The 13,126-nt window shown below is 43.1% G+C and overlaps 1 pseudogene; it reads left to right on the forward strand.

Moving 5' to 3' along the window:
- The first annotated feature begins 1,713 nt into the window (after nucleotides 1-1,713).
- Nucleotides 1,714-12,860, forward strand: LOC139083327 (serine/threonine-protein kinase MARK2 pseudogene; annotated as a pseudogene).
- The last annotated feature ends 266 nt before the right edge of the window (nucleotides 12,861-13,126 follow it).

The raw sequence follows: 13,126 nt of genomic DNA on the forward strand, positions 1-13,126 counted from the left end.
AAGCAGAAAAACCTTGTGTAAATTCTTGATTCAACTCAAGTCTTTTTTGGAAATCAGTCTCTTTTCTGACATTAGACATTCTGTAGAATTCACAAAATCAGATTAAGTACCAAGAGTCCTTGAATGCCCCATGGCCTGGTAGAATCAGAGACTCATCTTAGGTTAGGTTCTGAAGTCCTGTTTCTCCTCCCTATGCACACACAGACATGCACATACACACACACACAAGTGCACACACACACATACACAAGTGTGCGCACACACTGACTTTTCTCCTATTTGAAATATTTCTCCCTCCAGTCACTCTTGACCTTCTACAGGTCTCTCAACAGTTCCAGCCTCCCGACCTTCCACAGAAGAGGGAGAATCTATTTGTACAGCATCAGATCAGATAGGCATAGTCACTCCAGTTGCTTTGGCCCATTGACACAACACTCTGAATGAGGAAAGAAATTATTAGACCTTTTGGTGCCTTTGATTCAACCGTAAGAGTAGAAGAAAAGAAAGAGAGAGAGAGCATAGCTAGAGGGAGATAGATAAATGAAGCTCAAAAGCAATTTGGGCTGGATTCTGAATCAATGGAAAATGTGGTGAAGCTGCTTAAGAAAGTATGTCTGTCTTAGTCCGGTCAGGCTGCTCTAGTAAAAGACCATAGAGTGGGTGGCTTACAAACAACACATCTCTCACAGTTCTGGAGGCCGGGAAGTCCCATGATCTAGGTGCCGGCAGATTTGGTGTCTCGTGAGAGCCACTTTCTAGTTCACAGACAGCCATTTTTTCATTGTGTCCTCACGTGACAGAAGGGGCAAGGGAGCTCTCTGGGTCTTCTTTTATAAGGGCACAATCCCATTCATGAGGGCTTTACCCTCATGATCTAATCACCTCCCAATCGCCCCACCTCCTAATGCCATCACATTGGGGGTTAGGTTTAACATATGAATCTTGGGGGGTGAAGGGAGACTCAAACATTCAGGCCATAGCAATGTGTGTCACTCAAACCATAGGAGTGGCTGAGCACTGGTTTGGTCCTCTATGCTGTATCCACTGGAGGAAAACATACTTGCTTCCTAATTATTACCACAAACTTGGTGGCTGAAAACAACAGGAATTTATTATCTCAAAATTCTGGAGGCCAGATGTCCAAAATACAGGTGTCCACAGAGACACACTCCCTCCAGAGGCTCTAGGGAAGAATCCTTCTTTGCCTCTTCCAGCTTCTGGTGGCTCCTGGCATCCTTGTCTTGTGGCTGCATCTCTCCAGTCTCTGCCTCCATCTTCATATGGCCTTCTTCCCTATGTGGTGCAGCCTAAATCCGGGATGATCTCACGTCAAGATGCTTAATTTAATTACATATGATCTATTTCCAAAGAAGATCACATGCACAGGCACCGGGGGTTAGAACTTAGATATATCTCCTAGGGGCCACCGTTCAACCCATTACAGAACGTATTTTCCCCTAGCCAATCTTCCGCTTGCTCTTTGAAGCAACCCAGGGAAGATTATACAAAATGCACTTAAATCCCAGATAACCTGAGAGAGAGGGTTTCTCTCTCCATCTCTAAAAAAAGTGACTCTATAAAAACAACACTGTAGACAGAGCCCGTGTTGTTTTAAGCTTCTCTAGCACCCTGAGGCTCAGAGCAGGGTGCTCGAAACAGATGGCAGCATTTCCCTTGAATTTTCTGGTGTTAACAGAGATAAGATAGGGAGAGATGAAGGTTGAACAAACAGATTATAAAGACCTCTTCCCATTTACTGCCCTCCTCTTCACCTCCACTCCAACCACACAGACATCATCTGAACAGAGAGACCAAAGTCGAGTACGTGGCAGGTAAATATTTCACAGGAGAAAGCATAAATGAATTTATAAGCAAGTGAATGGTTCTTCTAAAGCCCTGAAATTTTCTAGTATGTAATCATAGGCAAAAGAATCAACAAGGCAGATAATTTGATCTAATTTGACCGGTAGTTTTTAAATGCCTACTTTGCCTTCTACTCTGAAGTTGGGAGTGAAGTGAGATATGCCACAAATACTGGAGCATCGTCTAATGATGGTGGTGGAGCTGGTGGTAACAGCGTCAGTCAATATTGGTTAAGTTCTACGATGGGCCAGGCAATGTGCTTAATGTGGAATTATTGAACACACTTTGGTAAATACGTGCTTCTTTATTAATGCATTAAATAACAAAATCTAATGGCAGGCCTAATAATCACCATAATTTCAAAGTAACAAGAAGCATAAATGGCATTTTGAGAAACCTGTGACAACTTGATGTAACATGACTGTATCTACGATTTCTATTGCTGACAAAGTTATAGGTTCTGCTCCTACGACTGAGGGCTGTTGCTACATTCTTAACTGAAAGAAAGGCTACACTTTAGAGGTTAATAAAATTAAAGAGGTAGTTTTCTTTCCCATCCAAGTTTTCTCCATAGATCTGAATTTTTCCCATGGATCGCTTATCCATGGACCCCCCGATCTAGGTACACACTGAGCCAAGCTTTCCCTTTCTCTTAGGGGACCTTTTTCTGAATAATCTGTCTTCCCCTAGAAATGTCAAGAGTACTGGAGAATCACCAGCAGTCAGATCATTTTCTCATCACCTGGAAAGCAAAGTCAGTGTTTCAGAGGTAACTACTGGACAGGAGACTTCCCCTCCTCCACACAGGAGGGGTGGTGGCCACCCACCCCATGCGCTCAGCCATCCTATCCCACAGGGTGTCCTGGAAGACATCAGTCCACTGAAATACTTCAATCCATGGTCAAGTGAGCTTAGGAAATGCTGCCTCAGCTCTCTCCCTTTGAGAAATTCACGATGTGTATTAGCACGGTAAAGGCTCTTTGAGGCACTGCAAAGTGGTTTACGTAACCCAAACATGACCCGACCACAGAACTGCCCTCCCTCCTTTTTGCCGTGGTCTAACTAGCAGTTTCATAGAACACAGAACACACCTTGGGAAACACTAATTTGTGTAGTGTTAAAAGTACCACAAAACAACTCCCCGACCAACCAAAATAAACTGGCTCCAAATTAAACCCCTGGGTTTTTCCTACAACAAATCCAGAACTAGCTCCAGGCAGAAAAGAGAAACTGTGTGCCTGGGTAGTTTTGGTTATGCCCAGCAATGCACAAACACAGTTGAATGAAACCATGGCTCTTCTATTCCATGAAGTTCTATAGTCAACGTCTACCTAGTGAGTGAAAACCCATTTCATAATCCCCGCTAAACCACGATAATCACAGAAGTTTTCAATACAGCTGTAGTGATCTGATTTATTAATTAGTACTCTTGTGTCAAGTAACAGAATCCACTGTAGGGACTTAAACATAAAGGCATCAGAAGGTGAAAAGGCATCTCACAAAACTCAAAGATAGGAATGCAACCAAACTTCTCTCTCCATCTCTATCTCTATTGCTGTCTCCTCTCTGACTTGCTGTGTCTCTTCATTCTTCACTCACTCACTCACTCTAGTATGCTTTTGTTTTAACAGAAATGCTCACATTCGCTTTCCTTCACCCAAGCTCCCCCCTACCTCCCTGCCCAGCATTGACTAGCTCCCTCTGATTTTCCAGTCCATATGACAGAAAAACATGGCTACTGTGAGCTTCTGAGTTTAAAGTTACAACTATGACAAGAGAGACTGAACTCTGCCTGGTCCAGTGTGGGTCAGGCACCTCCCCTGGCCTGCCAGGGGCCATCCCCATGATATTGTGAGGAGCGGATGAGGAGGGGGAGCCATTTCCACAAACGGGGGTGGCAGGTAGTGGCAGGTAGTGGGGCAGGATGAAAGACAGACAACCTGCGTCTGTTACATCCGGGCAATTGCTTGAACAGAGCAAAGACTTGCTTAGTTGATCGTACACGTGCTATTCATTCACTTACTGTTAACAACCTAAATGTGGCTTCAGGCTGAAATACAATAAGAAATCTGCGTAAGCGGCAAAATGTGTTCATTCCCTCTTCTAAACCCCGGGACAAAGGCGTGTTAGAAACAATTAAAATCAGCAGGATAGAGAGTGAAGAAGGAATTACTCAAATGCAATTAATAATCATTAATAATTAGTAATCGTTCCACCCACACACTAGGATTCTACCTTTGTTGTTAATAAGCTAAGTACTCAAGGGTTACATATTTTTCTGTGTTTTTTTAATTTCCTTTCAAGTATTCTGTAATTATTCTCAAGTTAGCCTTCTGTGTGAGCATGAATCTCCAGGGGAGAGTCTTATTCTCTCATAGCATTTCACAACGTGATCCCAATACACCCCCAGGTTCACCTCCACCACTTCCCACACCCACGTGTGTTCCAGCCACATGGAATGTCTTGCCCCTCCCAGATCAATGGGACATACTTGTGCTAAAAATTATTCATTGTTTATCTGAAATTCAAATTTAACTGTATGCACTCTACCTTTATTTACTAAATCTGGCAGCCCTAACCAAACCACACTGTGCTTTCAAACCAACTTGTCATTGTCACATAGTCTTTTCCCTTGGGATATACTCCACCAGTCCCCTCCCCTTGGCAAACTCAGTCTTCAAGAACGAGTTCAAATGCCCTTTTCTCTGTAAAGCTTTCCCTATTTTCCTCACGTAGTTGGACCATCCTGCAATATTTTCTCAAATATCTATTCAAGACTTAGAACAGTGAACTGGCTACCTGTGTCCCTGACTGACTGTGAGCTCTTCAAGGGCACTGCCGGGTCAGAGCATCTTTGAATGTTCATGCTTGGTATGAAGTAGATGCTTAATAAATGTTTGTTGAAGGGATGAATTAATGAATTTCTTTGTAAATAAACTATTGCTGTTATGTATTATAGCCACCCTACTCCTATTTCCCCCTCACACACTGATTCATCTCCTTAAAACAGTATTTTTCAAACCTCAAGCCATTCCTTAGTAGGAAGGAAAATCAATTTAGTGGGTAAATACCAGCATGAAACAGTATAGAGTGAAGTAGAGGGAGACAGAGTGTAGTAGAATGGAGTAGATAATCGAGCGTAGCACACACAGTAAAGTTAAATCTTGTTTTGTTAAACTGAAGTTTCAGTTGTGTGTGTGTGTGTGTGTTACTAGGTTTCAATGTAAAATTTATTTCTTACTGTAGCTTACAGTCAAAATAGTATGAAAGCCACCACCTTGTTAGGAACATCAGGAGTAGCTGTGAGTCTCTGTTACTGTATCTTGTGATTTCCTGGCACTGCCTTCAAACACCTTCAATGGCTCCCCATTTCCTGCATTCAAGGCCTTCTATAATCTGGCCTCAACCTATTACTTAGCCCTTTCTTCCCGCAAATAACTACTCGAACCATCCACCTCAGAAAAATGACCTACTGCTTGCCCATCCCACCTCCCGAATGGACAAGATACACTCCTTGCTTCATAAGTTTTGCTCACCTTGTCCCATAGTCACCCCACTCCCCCTGCCATCCCTAATGGCCCCTCCTCTCTGCTTTCCTAAGGCACACACATTTAAAGCCCGATTCATGTTTGTGTGACCTTGGGCAAGTTACTTCCGACCTGAGCACTGGCTCCTTACTGATAAAAAGAGGGGGATTGATTGAAAGGTTCTCTGACACACCCACTAGCTCCAACAGAGGGTCATTCAACGATTCCAAGTCCCATTGTCCTCAGGACAGTAGTAGAATGACCCCTGCTTCCTGACAACATCCAATCCAAAGCAAACTCCTATTTCCTTAAAGGCGCCACAAAATCACCGAAAACAAATCAAATCCTGTATTAGGTTCTTTCTAACACCCTCTCACTGAGAAGCTCCTTGGCTCTTCACCATGTGCTTTCTCCCTTGCTGCAATGAGTAATGAACCCAACTGATTCAACTACTGATGTGTTCTGGATGGTCTTTAGCTAGAAGCCATTGACACTGGCTCATGGCAAATACATACTTAATGTTTACTGCAAAATAGCATTAAGATTTTTGTACTACCAAATGACTCCTTGGTTTTTACATGGTGAAAATTTTCTGAATTGTGTGGCAAATGTTGTTTGGTGAGCACAGAGTATACAGTCTAGGTTACATGTGTCAGATTTGCATGAAAAGTGTCAGGCCAAGTGCAACCTACAAGTCCTTTTAATTGGCTGTGGTTTGTTCTCACAGTCACACAAATGACAAATATTTCAAAAACTCTAGCCCCACTGCTCCATGACTGATGTCAATGAGCCACAGAAAACTGAAACAACGAAATGCATTTGGGGTTTTGTTTTTTTTTCCAGAAACCACACTGAAGCCTTTTAGAGAGACATGCAGTGTATAAATATATTTCAGAATAAAAAATGCTATAGATTTGTGTCACGCTTCATAGATTTCAAAGTTCTCTGATATTACTTTCTGCTGATGTCCAAGCCCACCAGTCATGACTAAAATTAGCTTACTTAGCATTAGTGCTCATTCTGAAAAGAATGCATATAAATCCGGGAAACAAATGTTTTCTTTTCCCAAAAGTGTCTACGTGTTCTTTGCAAATGCTGAAAATCAACTTATAAGCATATATGTAACGGGTGCTCAATCTACTCACACAAATTCTAAATTCCTTTCAACATCTCCCTTCCTCTCAATAGTCTAATGCATAGTAGAGTCTAAAAAATAAATGGATACATGTTTAAAAATAAAGTACTAAGTGACTACTACATAGATCTCCTTATTTGATCTTCACAGCTACCCAGCAAGGTACATGTGAGGATATTAAAATTAAGCAACATTTCTGTAATGGATTGAATTATATTTCTTGACCATCCCCCATTTTTTTTATGTTGAAGTCCTAACCCCCAATGTGACTGTATTTGGAGATAGGACTTTTAAGGAAGTAATTAGGGTTAAATGAGATCATAACGGTGGGGCCCTAATTCTATGGGACTAGTGTCCTTATAAAAAGAAAAAGAGACATCAGATATCTCTCCCTCCAAGTGTGCTCACAGGAGAAAACCATGTGAGGACACAGTGAGAAGGCAGTGGCTGTCTGCAAGCCAGGAAGAGGCCTCACCAGAAATAAACTCTATCGGTACTTTGATTTTGGACTTCCAACCTCCGCAACTATGAGAAAATAAATATCTGTTCTTTAAGCCACCCAATCAGGGGTATTCTGTTTGGCAGCCCAAGCAGATTAATACAAATTCCAAAGTCAAAAAGATAATAAATGGTAAAGATAGGATCTCTAGACACCAAGCCTAGTATTGTTTCTAACACACCGTGCAAAAGTGTTTCTAAACGTCATTTCAAACCTGACCTTGGACTAATTATGTACTTTCCAGGAGCTCAGAGAGATCAAAAAGAAACACATCCCCTTTGCATGCAACTCATATACAGTGGTTTGCTGTCTGTTGTTTCGGCATAATTTTTCTCATTGGAAGTGACTAGAACTGGGGCTGTAGCTCAGCCTGCTGGAATTCTACCTTGCCCAGCATCGGGAACTACCCTCAATGCTTTCTCTTCCATTTTAACTTGACCTGGTGGCAGCAGCCCTGAGGCCAGAGGCTGCAGTATAGACAGGCTGGGATCGAAGTTTTGTCCGGTGTCAGGATCTACTCCAATCTTTCTTTTGCTTTTCTTTTTACTTTACATATTGGTAGGGGCCCTGAGGCTAGAGGCTATAACACAGACTGGCCAGAATCCAGTTTGGGCCCAGTATCAGGATGGACCTCGACACTTTGACTTTCAGTTTTGCTTTACCCAGTGGTAGTGCCCCAAGGTGGAGGCAGAAGTTCAGACCAGCCAAAATCCAAGCTTGGTCATCAGGATCTACCCCTACTCTCCATTACTTTTATTTTAGCTATTATAAATAAGAATAATCAAAGAACTGTGTATTCTGCTTTCTTCTTATTACTTCGCATGTCCATATGCATCCAGTGAGCCAACTCCCCAGAAACTGGATCCATCATTTCTAAATGCCACTGGCAACTTTTACTTCAAGTGCAGAACTTAGTCTAACTGATTACAGCACAGCTGCAATTCCATACCATGGATGACTCCATGGCCATCCAGGAATCAAAGTTTGTCAAGCCTTGCCCTCTCATCCTTTCTCTTCCCAAACCACATGTTTCAGTGAGTCAGGGTCATTCTACTGAATCCCACTTCTGACACCAACTACCTGCAGTTAGCCGAAATGTGAGGTTTGAGGTACAGTCTTTCAGAATGCCAAGTCTCCCCAAAACTTCTGACACCACGTGCAATAATTGGCTCCAACTAAAAAGTTAGTGGCCACAGTCTTCATGAGTGTCTTCACTTCTGACACCAACTGCAAGTTCAGGGAGTTCTCAAAGCCATCCTCGGCCTTGATCATGCATTCAAAGGACTCACAGAATTCACTGGAAGCTATTGTACTCATAGTTATAGTTTATTACAGAAAAAACATGCAGATGAAAATTTACCAAATGAAGAGACACATAGGAAAGAGTCTGGGAGGTTTCCAAACGTAAAGCTCTGCTGCCATCAGGATGTACTCCTCTCCCATCACTGATGTGTAACAATATGTGTGAAGCATGGCCAAGCAGAGAAGCTCACCCAATCTTCAGTGTCTAGAGTTTTTATGGGGACTTCATATGAAGGCATGATTGATTGATTGGCCATGTGGTTGAAGTCAGCATTCAGCCCTCTCTCTCCCCCTAGAAGAAGGGCTGATTATCATGTGGCCCAAGAGGCCCACCAGGAGTCACCTTGGTCATATTAGCATAAAGTATCAAGTGTGACCCAAGAGGCCCACTGTAAGTAAAAACAAGGCATTCCTATCACTCAGGAAATTCCAAGGGTTTAGAAGTTACCTCCCAGGAACCAGGGATAAAGGCCAGACCTCTCTTTGGGCAAGGCCAAGTTCTTTACTACACCCCATTCATCTGCTTATGCCTCACAGATATCTATTACAAAAGCAGTTACAATGAAAAATAAAAATAGTAGCTACATTGGGAGTGTACTAGCTGCCAGGCACTCTGCACTTACTTTTGTCTAATTCTCAAGACAACTCTGCAAAGTTGGTCTATCCCATTTTACAGATGAGAAAATCGAGGCTCAGAAAAGTTGCCCAAAGTTTTAGAGACAGAAAGTAACAGATTTGACCATGTTGACGTAGTCCCGCCTTGGGCTAATTACATCCATGTTGCCAACTACATTCACTCATTCATTCTGCAAACATTTATTTTATGTCCTCTATGTACCAGGAACTGTTCTAGGTGCTAGAGATATAGCAAATAACAAAACAGACAAAAATCATTGCTCACATGAAGTAGATATTCTAATGCGGGAGAGGGACAGAAAATTAGTAAATAAGCAAAATACATATTTTGAATGGTGATATTTCTGCGGAAAAAAAAGCAACATGTACACTTTGTTTGGACCTTTATTCAAACATATCAACTGTAACATGACATCTTTGAGACAACTGGGAAATTTGAATATGGACTGGTATTATATGATCCTATTAACTTTGTTAGACTTGATGATGGCATGATGTCTGTGTTCCAAAAACAGGTATTCATCTATTAAAGATGCAGACTGAGGTATTTATGGATAAAATAAGATTGCAAAAATGCTGATAATTACTGATGTTGATGACCAAAATGTGAGGAAGGGCCTTTATACTAATATTTATAGTTTTGTGTATGTTTAAAAATTTACATAACACAAAGTTTTTTAAAAAAGAAGGAAACCAATGGATAGGGGTGGCAGATAGGTCTTACAAGACCAAATAGGTAGATCAGGGAAGGCCTTACTAAGAAGGTGACACTGGAAGCAAATACTTGAAGGAGGTAGGGAGGGGCCATGTGGATCTCTTGGGAAAGAACATTCCAGGCAGAAGTAGGAGCTAGTGCAAAGCACTGAGGTGGAGTGTGCCCGTCAGGGCATGTTTGAGGAAGAAGCAGCCCAATGGCTGGAAAGGAATGAGCAATTGATAAAATAGTAGGAGCTGGCATCAGGAGTTAACAGAGGTGAGTGGCGAAGAGTGAAAATGCATGCAGGGCCATATCCAACAAAGAATTCATACCAAACTCTATAAAGTGTACCCACAAACCAATAAGAAAAATGCAGGCAACTCAACAGAAAAAAATGGGCAAAAGACTGAATAAGACTTTTCACAGAAGAGGAAATAGCTAATAAGCTTATGAGAAGGTGTTCTACTCCATTAGGCATCAGGGAAATGCAAATTAAAACCACAATGCTACACCACTACACACCCACTGAAAGGTTCAAATTAAGAGGCAGGCAATACTAGGTATCAGAGAGGAAACAGAACTCTCATCCACTGCTGGTGGGTGTGCTAAGTGGCACAAACAGTGTCTACTAAAACCAAAAATATGCATACCTTTAAGCAATCAATTCCATTTCTAGGTATATATCCAACAGAAAACCATGTAAATGTCCACCAAAGGCTGGAACAAGAATGTTCAGAGCACTGAACGCTGAACAGCGAGAACTTCCCAAATGCCTGGTAACAGCAAAATGGATAAACAGGTTACTACCCAGCATTCAGAATAACAAAGTAAACAATATAGATGAATCTCACAAAAATAGTGAGCAAAGGAAGTGGACACAAAGGATTTAATACTGTGCGATTCCATTTATGTAAAGTTCAAGAACAAGCAAAACTAACTTAGGCTGTCACAAGACAGAATGGTGATCACCAGTGCGGAGGAGAAAATGACTGGAAAGGGGGGCCGAGGGGACTTGGGGGAGCTGGGAATATCTTGTTTCTTGATCTGGATGCTGGTTAAGTCCACGAGTTCAATGTGTGAACAGCCACCAAGAGACACACTGATGATTCGTGCATTTTTCTCCATCTGTATTATACTTCAAGGAAACATTTTTAAAATCATGTAGGGATATCTTGGTTCCCTCCTCTGAGGTACCAGTGACATGTCCAACACCCAGATGCCCCTACCCCCATCCCATGCTGAATAAGAGGGACACAGGGCACGGATTGTCGGTTTAAAAAGGAGAAGAAGACATGCTTTTCTCAGCTCACAGCTGCAACCTCTACAGTTAAAGACACTGAAACTAACATAGCGAGTTCTCCAGCTTCTGGAAGGAAGGAATCAACACTTAAGAACTGGGGCAAAACTGTAAACAAAAAATGAAGATATGACAGCTATCTTCCCCTTAGCACTACAGATGTTGACAAGGTAACTTACTGTGTCTTATGCAACAGAACGTTTTGGTATAGTACCATGATACCTGTTAAGTTTGGCACCATTTTGACAGCAATTTTTCAGAGTTTAAGGGAAAAGGGACTGAATATTTAAAGTATAGGCATTATGAGCTCTTTAAAAGCCAAAAATTACAACTTTTCAAACTAGAAATGAAACGGCACGGAGGCATCCCACAGGTTTTAACTTCTAATAAGGTAAATATTGATTACTGTAACCCACATAAACAAAAAGCTCTCTGGGGTCCTTAATAATTTTTTTTAAAAAGAGTAAAGGGTCTCACTTGAGCCCGGAAAGTGAGAAAATCCCTGTGGGTTATCGATTGTTGTGAAAACCACTTGCTGAGAGTTCTGTGTCTTCCTCTCCCTTCACGAGGAGCTGCTGTTTGGGAACTCCAAGTCCCTGGCTGGGCCGAGGTTATCAGTCCTTCTAGCTCAGGAAGCTACTTTTCAGTGACCTGAGGGACTTTGACCAAGTCTCTAGCTTGTTTCCTCCATGGTATTTTGGGCCACTTTGGTAGTTGGGGTTTTCTTTTCTTTTCTTTTTCTCATTTCTTTATTCTTTCATCTTTACTTTTATTATTTTTAAATTCTTTTTACTCAATATTTTTAAATTTAGTTTGTCGGTATTTATTTTTCTTTTTTGTCTGGCATTGTGGTTCCCTTAGAAAGACCAGTTCCTCCTCGTCTCCAAGCGCGGCAGTGAGTCCAACACGCTGCGGCCCCTCAGTCACCGCTGCCGAGAGGCTCATGCGGACGGCGTCTCGGGAGACCACTGGGGAGAGTCACGGCTGGGCTGAAGGGGGCGCAGCACATCCTGACTGGGGAAGCGAGAGCCGGGAAGGTCAGTAAGGAGACTTGCCTCCTCCAGTCCAGAGACTGTCCCACAGGCAGGAATCGTGAAGGCTTGGATCATCCCAACATAGTGAAGTATCTGAAGTGACCGCGGCTGAGGAAACTCTCTGCCTTGTTAGGAGGGGCGCTGGTGGAGGAGGGGTGTTTGAGTCCCTAGGGCTCATGGCAGCAGGAAAGACGAGAGGCTGAAGGCAAATTCCACCAGACGGTGTCTGCTGTGCAAACTGTCACCAGAAGCGTATTGTCCATAGAGACAAAGGCAGGAAAGGTGCTCGTGGATGCTGCCATGAATGTCAAACTTGCATACTTCAGCTTCAGCAACAAATTCACCTTTTACAACAAGCTGGATACCTTCTGTGGCAGTCCCCCTTATACAGCCTGGGAACTCTGCCAGGGTCAATGTCTGACCTGGTGGATATATGGAGTCTGGAAGTTATTCTACATGCACGGGTTGATGGATTCCTGCCTTTCCATGGAGAGAACTTCTCAGAGCTGTGGGAGCGGGTACTGATCAGCATACATCACATTCCTTTCTAATCAATGGAATGTGAAAATCTGCTTAAGAAATTTCTCATTCTCAATCCTAGCAAGAGAGGCAGTCTAGAGCAAATAGTGAAGGATCCATGGGTTATTGTGGGTCATGAATATGAGGAAGTAAAGCCCAACGTGGAGCCACTCCCTGACTACAAGGACCGCCGCAGGCTGAATTCATGGTGTCCGTGGGTTACACACGGAAAGAGAGATCCAGGACTCACTGATAGGCCAGAAATACAATGAGGTACCGGCCACATACCTGCTCCTGATCCGAGGAGAGGGCCCCCCTCCACCCCGAAGCCTCAGCCTTCGGCTGACCTGACAACAGCAGCGCCCCTTCCCCAGCCCCGAGGAACAGCACAGGGCTCTGCCAACCGCAAGCAGCACAGTTTCAGCAGCCCGCCATTCACACCTTTAACTGCTACCCTAAGAATACTCAGAGGAGCCACGCAGGTCCTGAGGAGGATCAGGGGACAGGGCCACAGCACAGCCCATATGCCTGCCAGCCCCCTACCCAGCCGCAGGGGAAGACCACCCCTGTCCCCCTGCCAACAGCGACCTCTCCACCAGCACAAATCAGAGCAGGAA

Source organism: Equus przewalskii, chromosome 1 (genome assembly GCF_037783145.1).
Source record: "Equus przewalskii isolate Varuska chromosome 1, EquPr2, whole genome shotgun sequence".
In the NCBI taxonomy this organism is placed as follows: domain Eukaryota; kingdom Metazoa; phylum Chordata; class Mammalia; order Perissodactyla; family Equidae; genus Equus; species Equus przewalskii.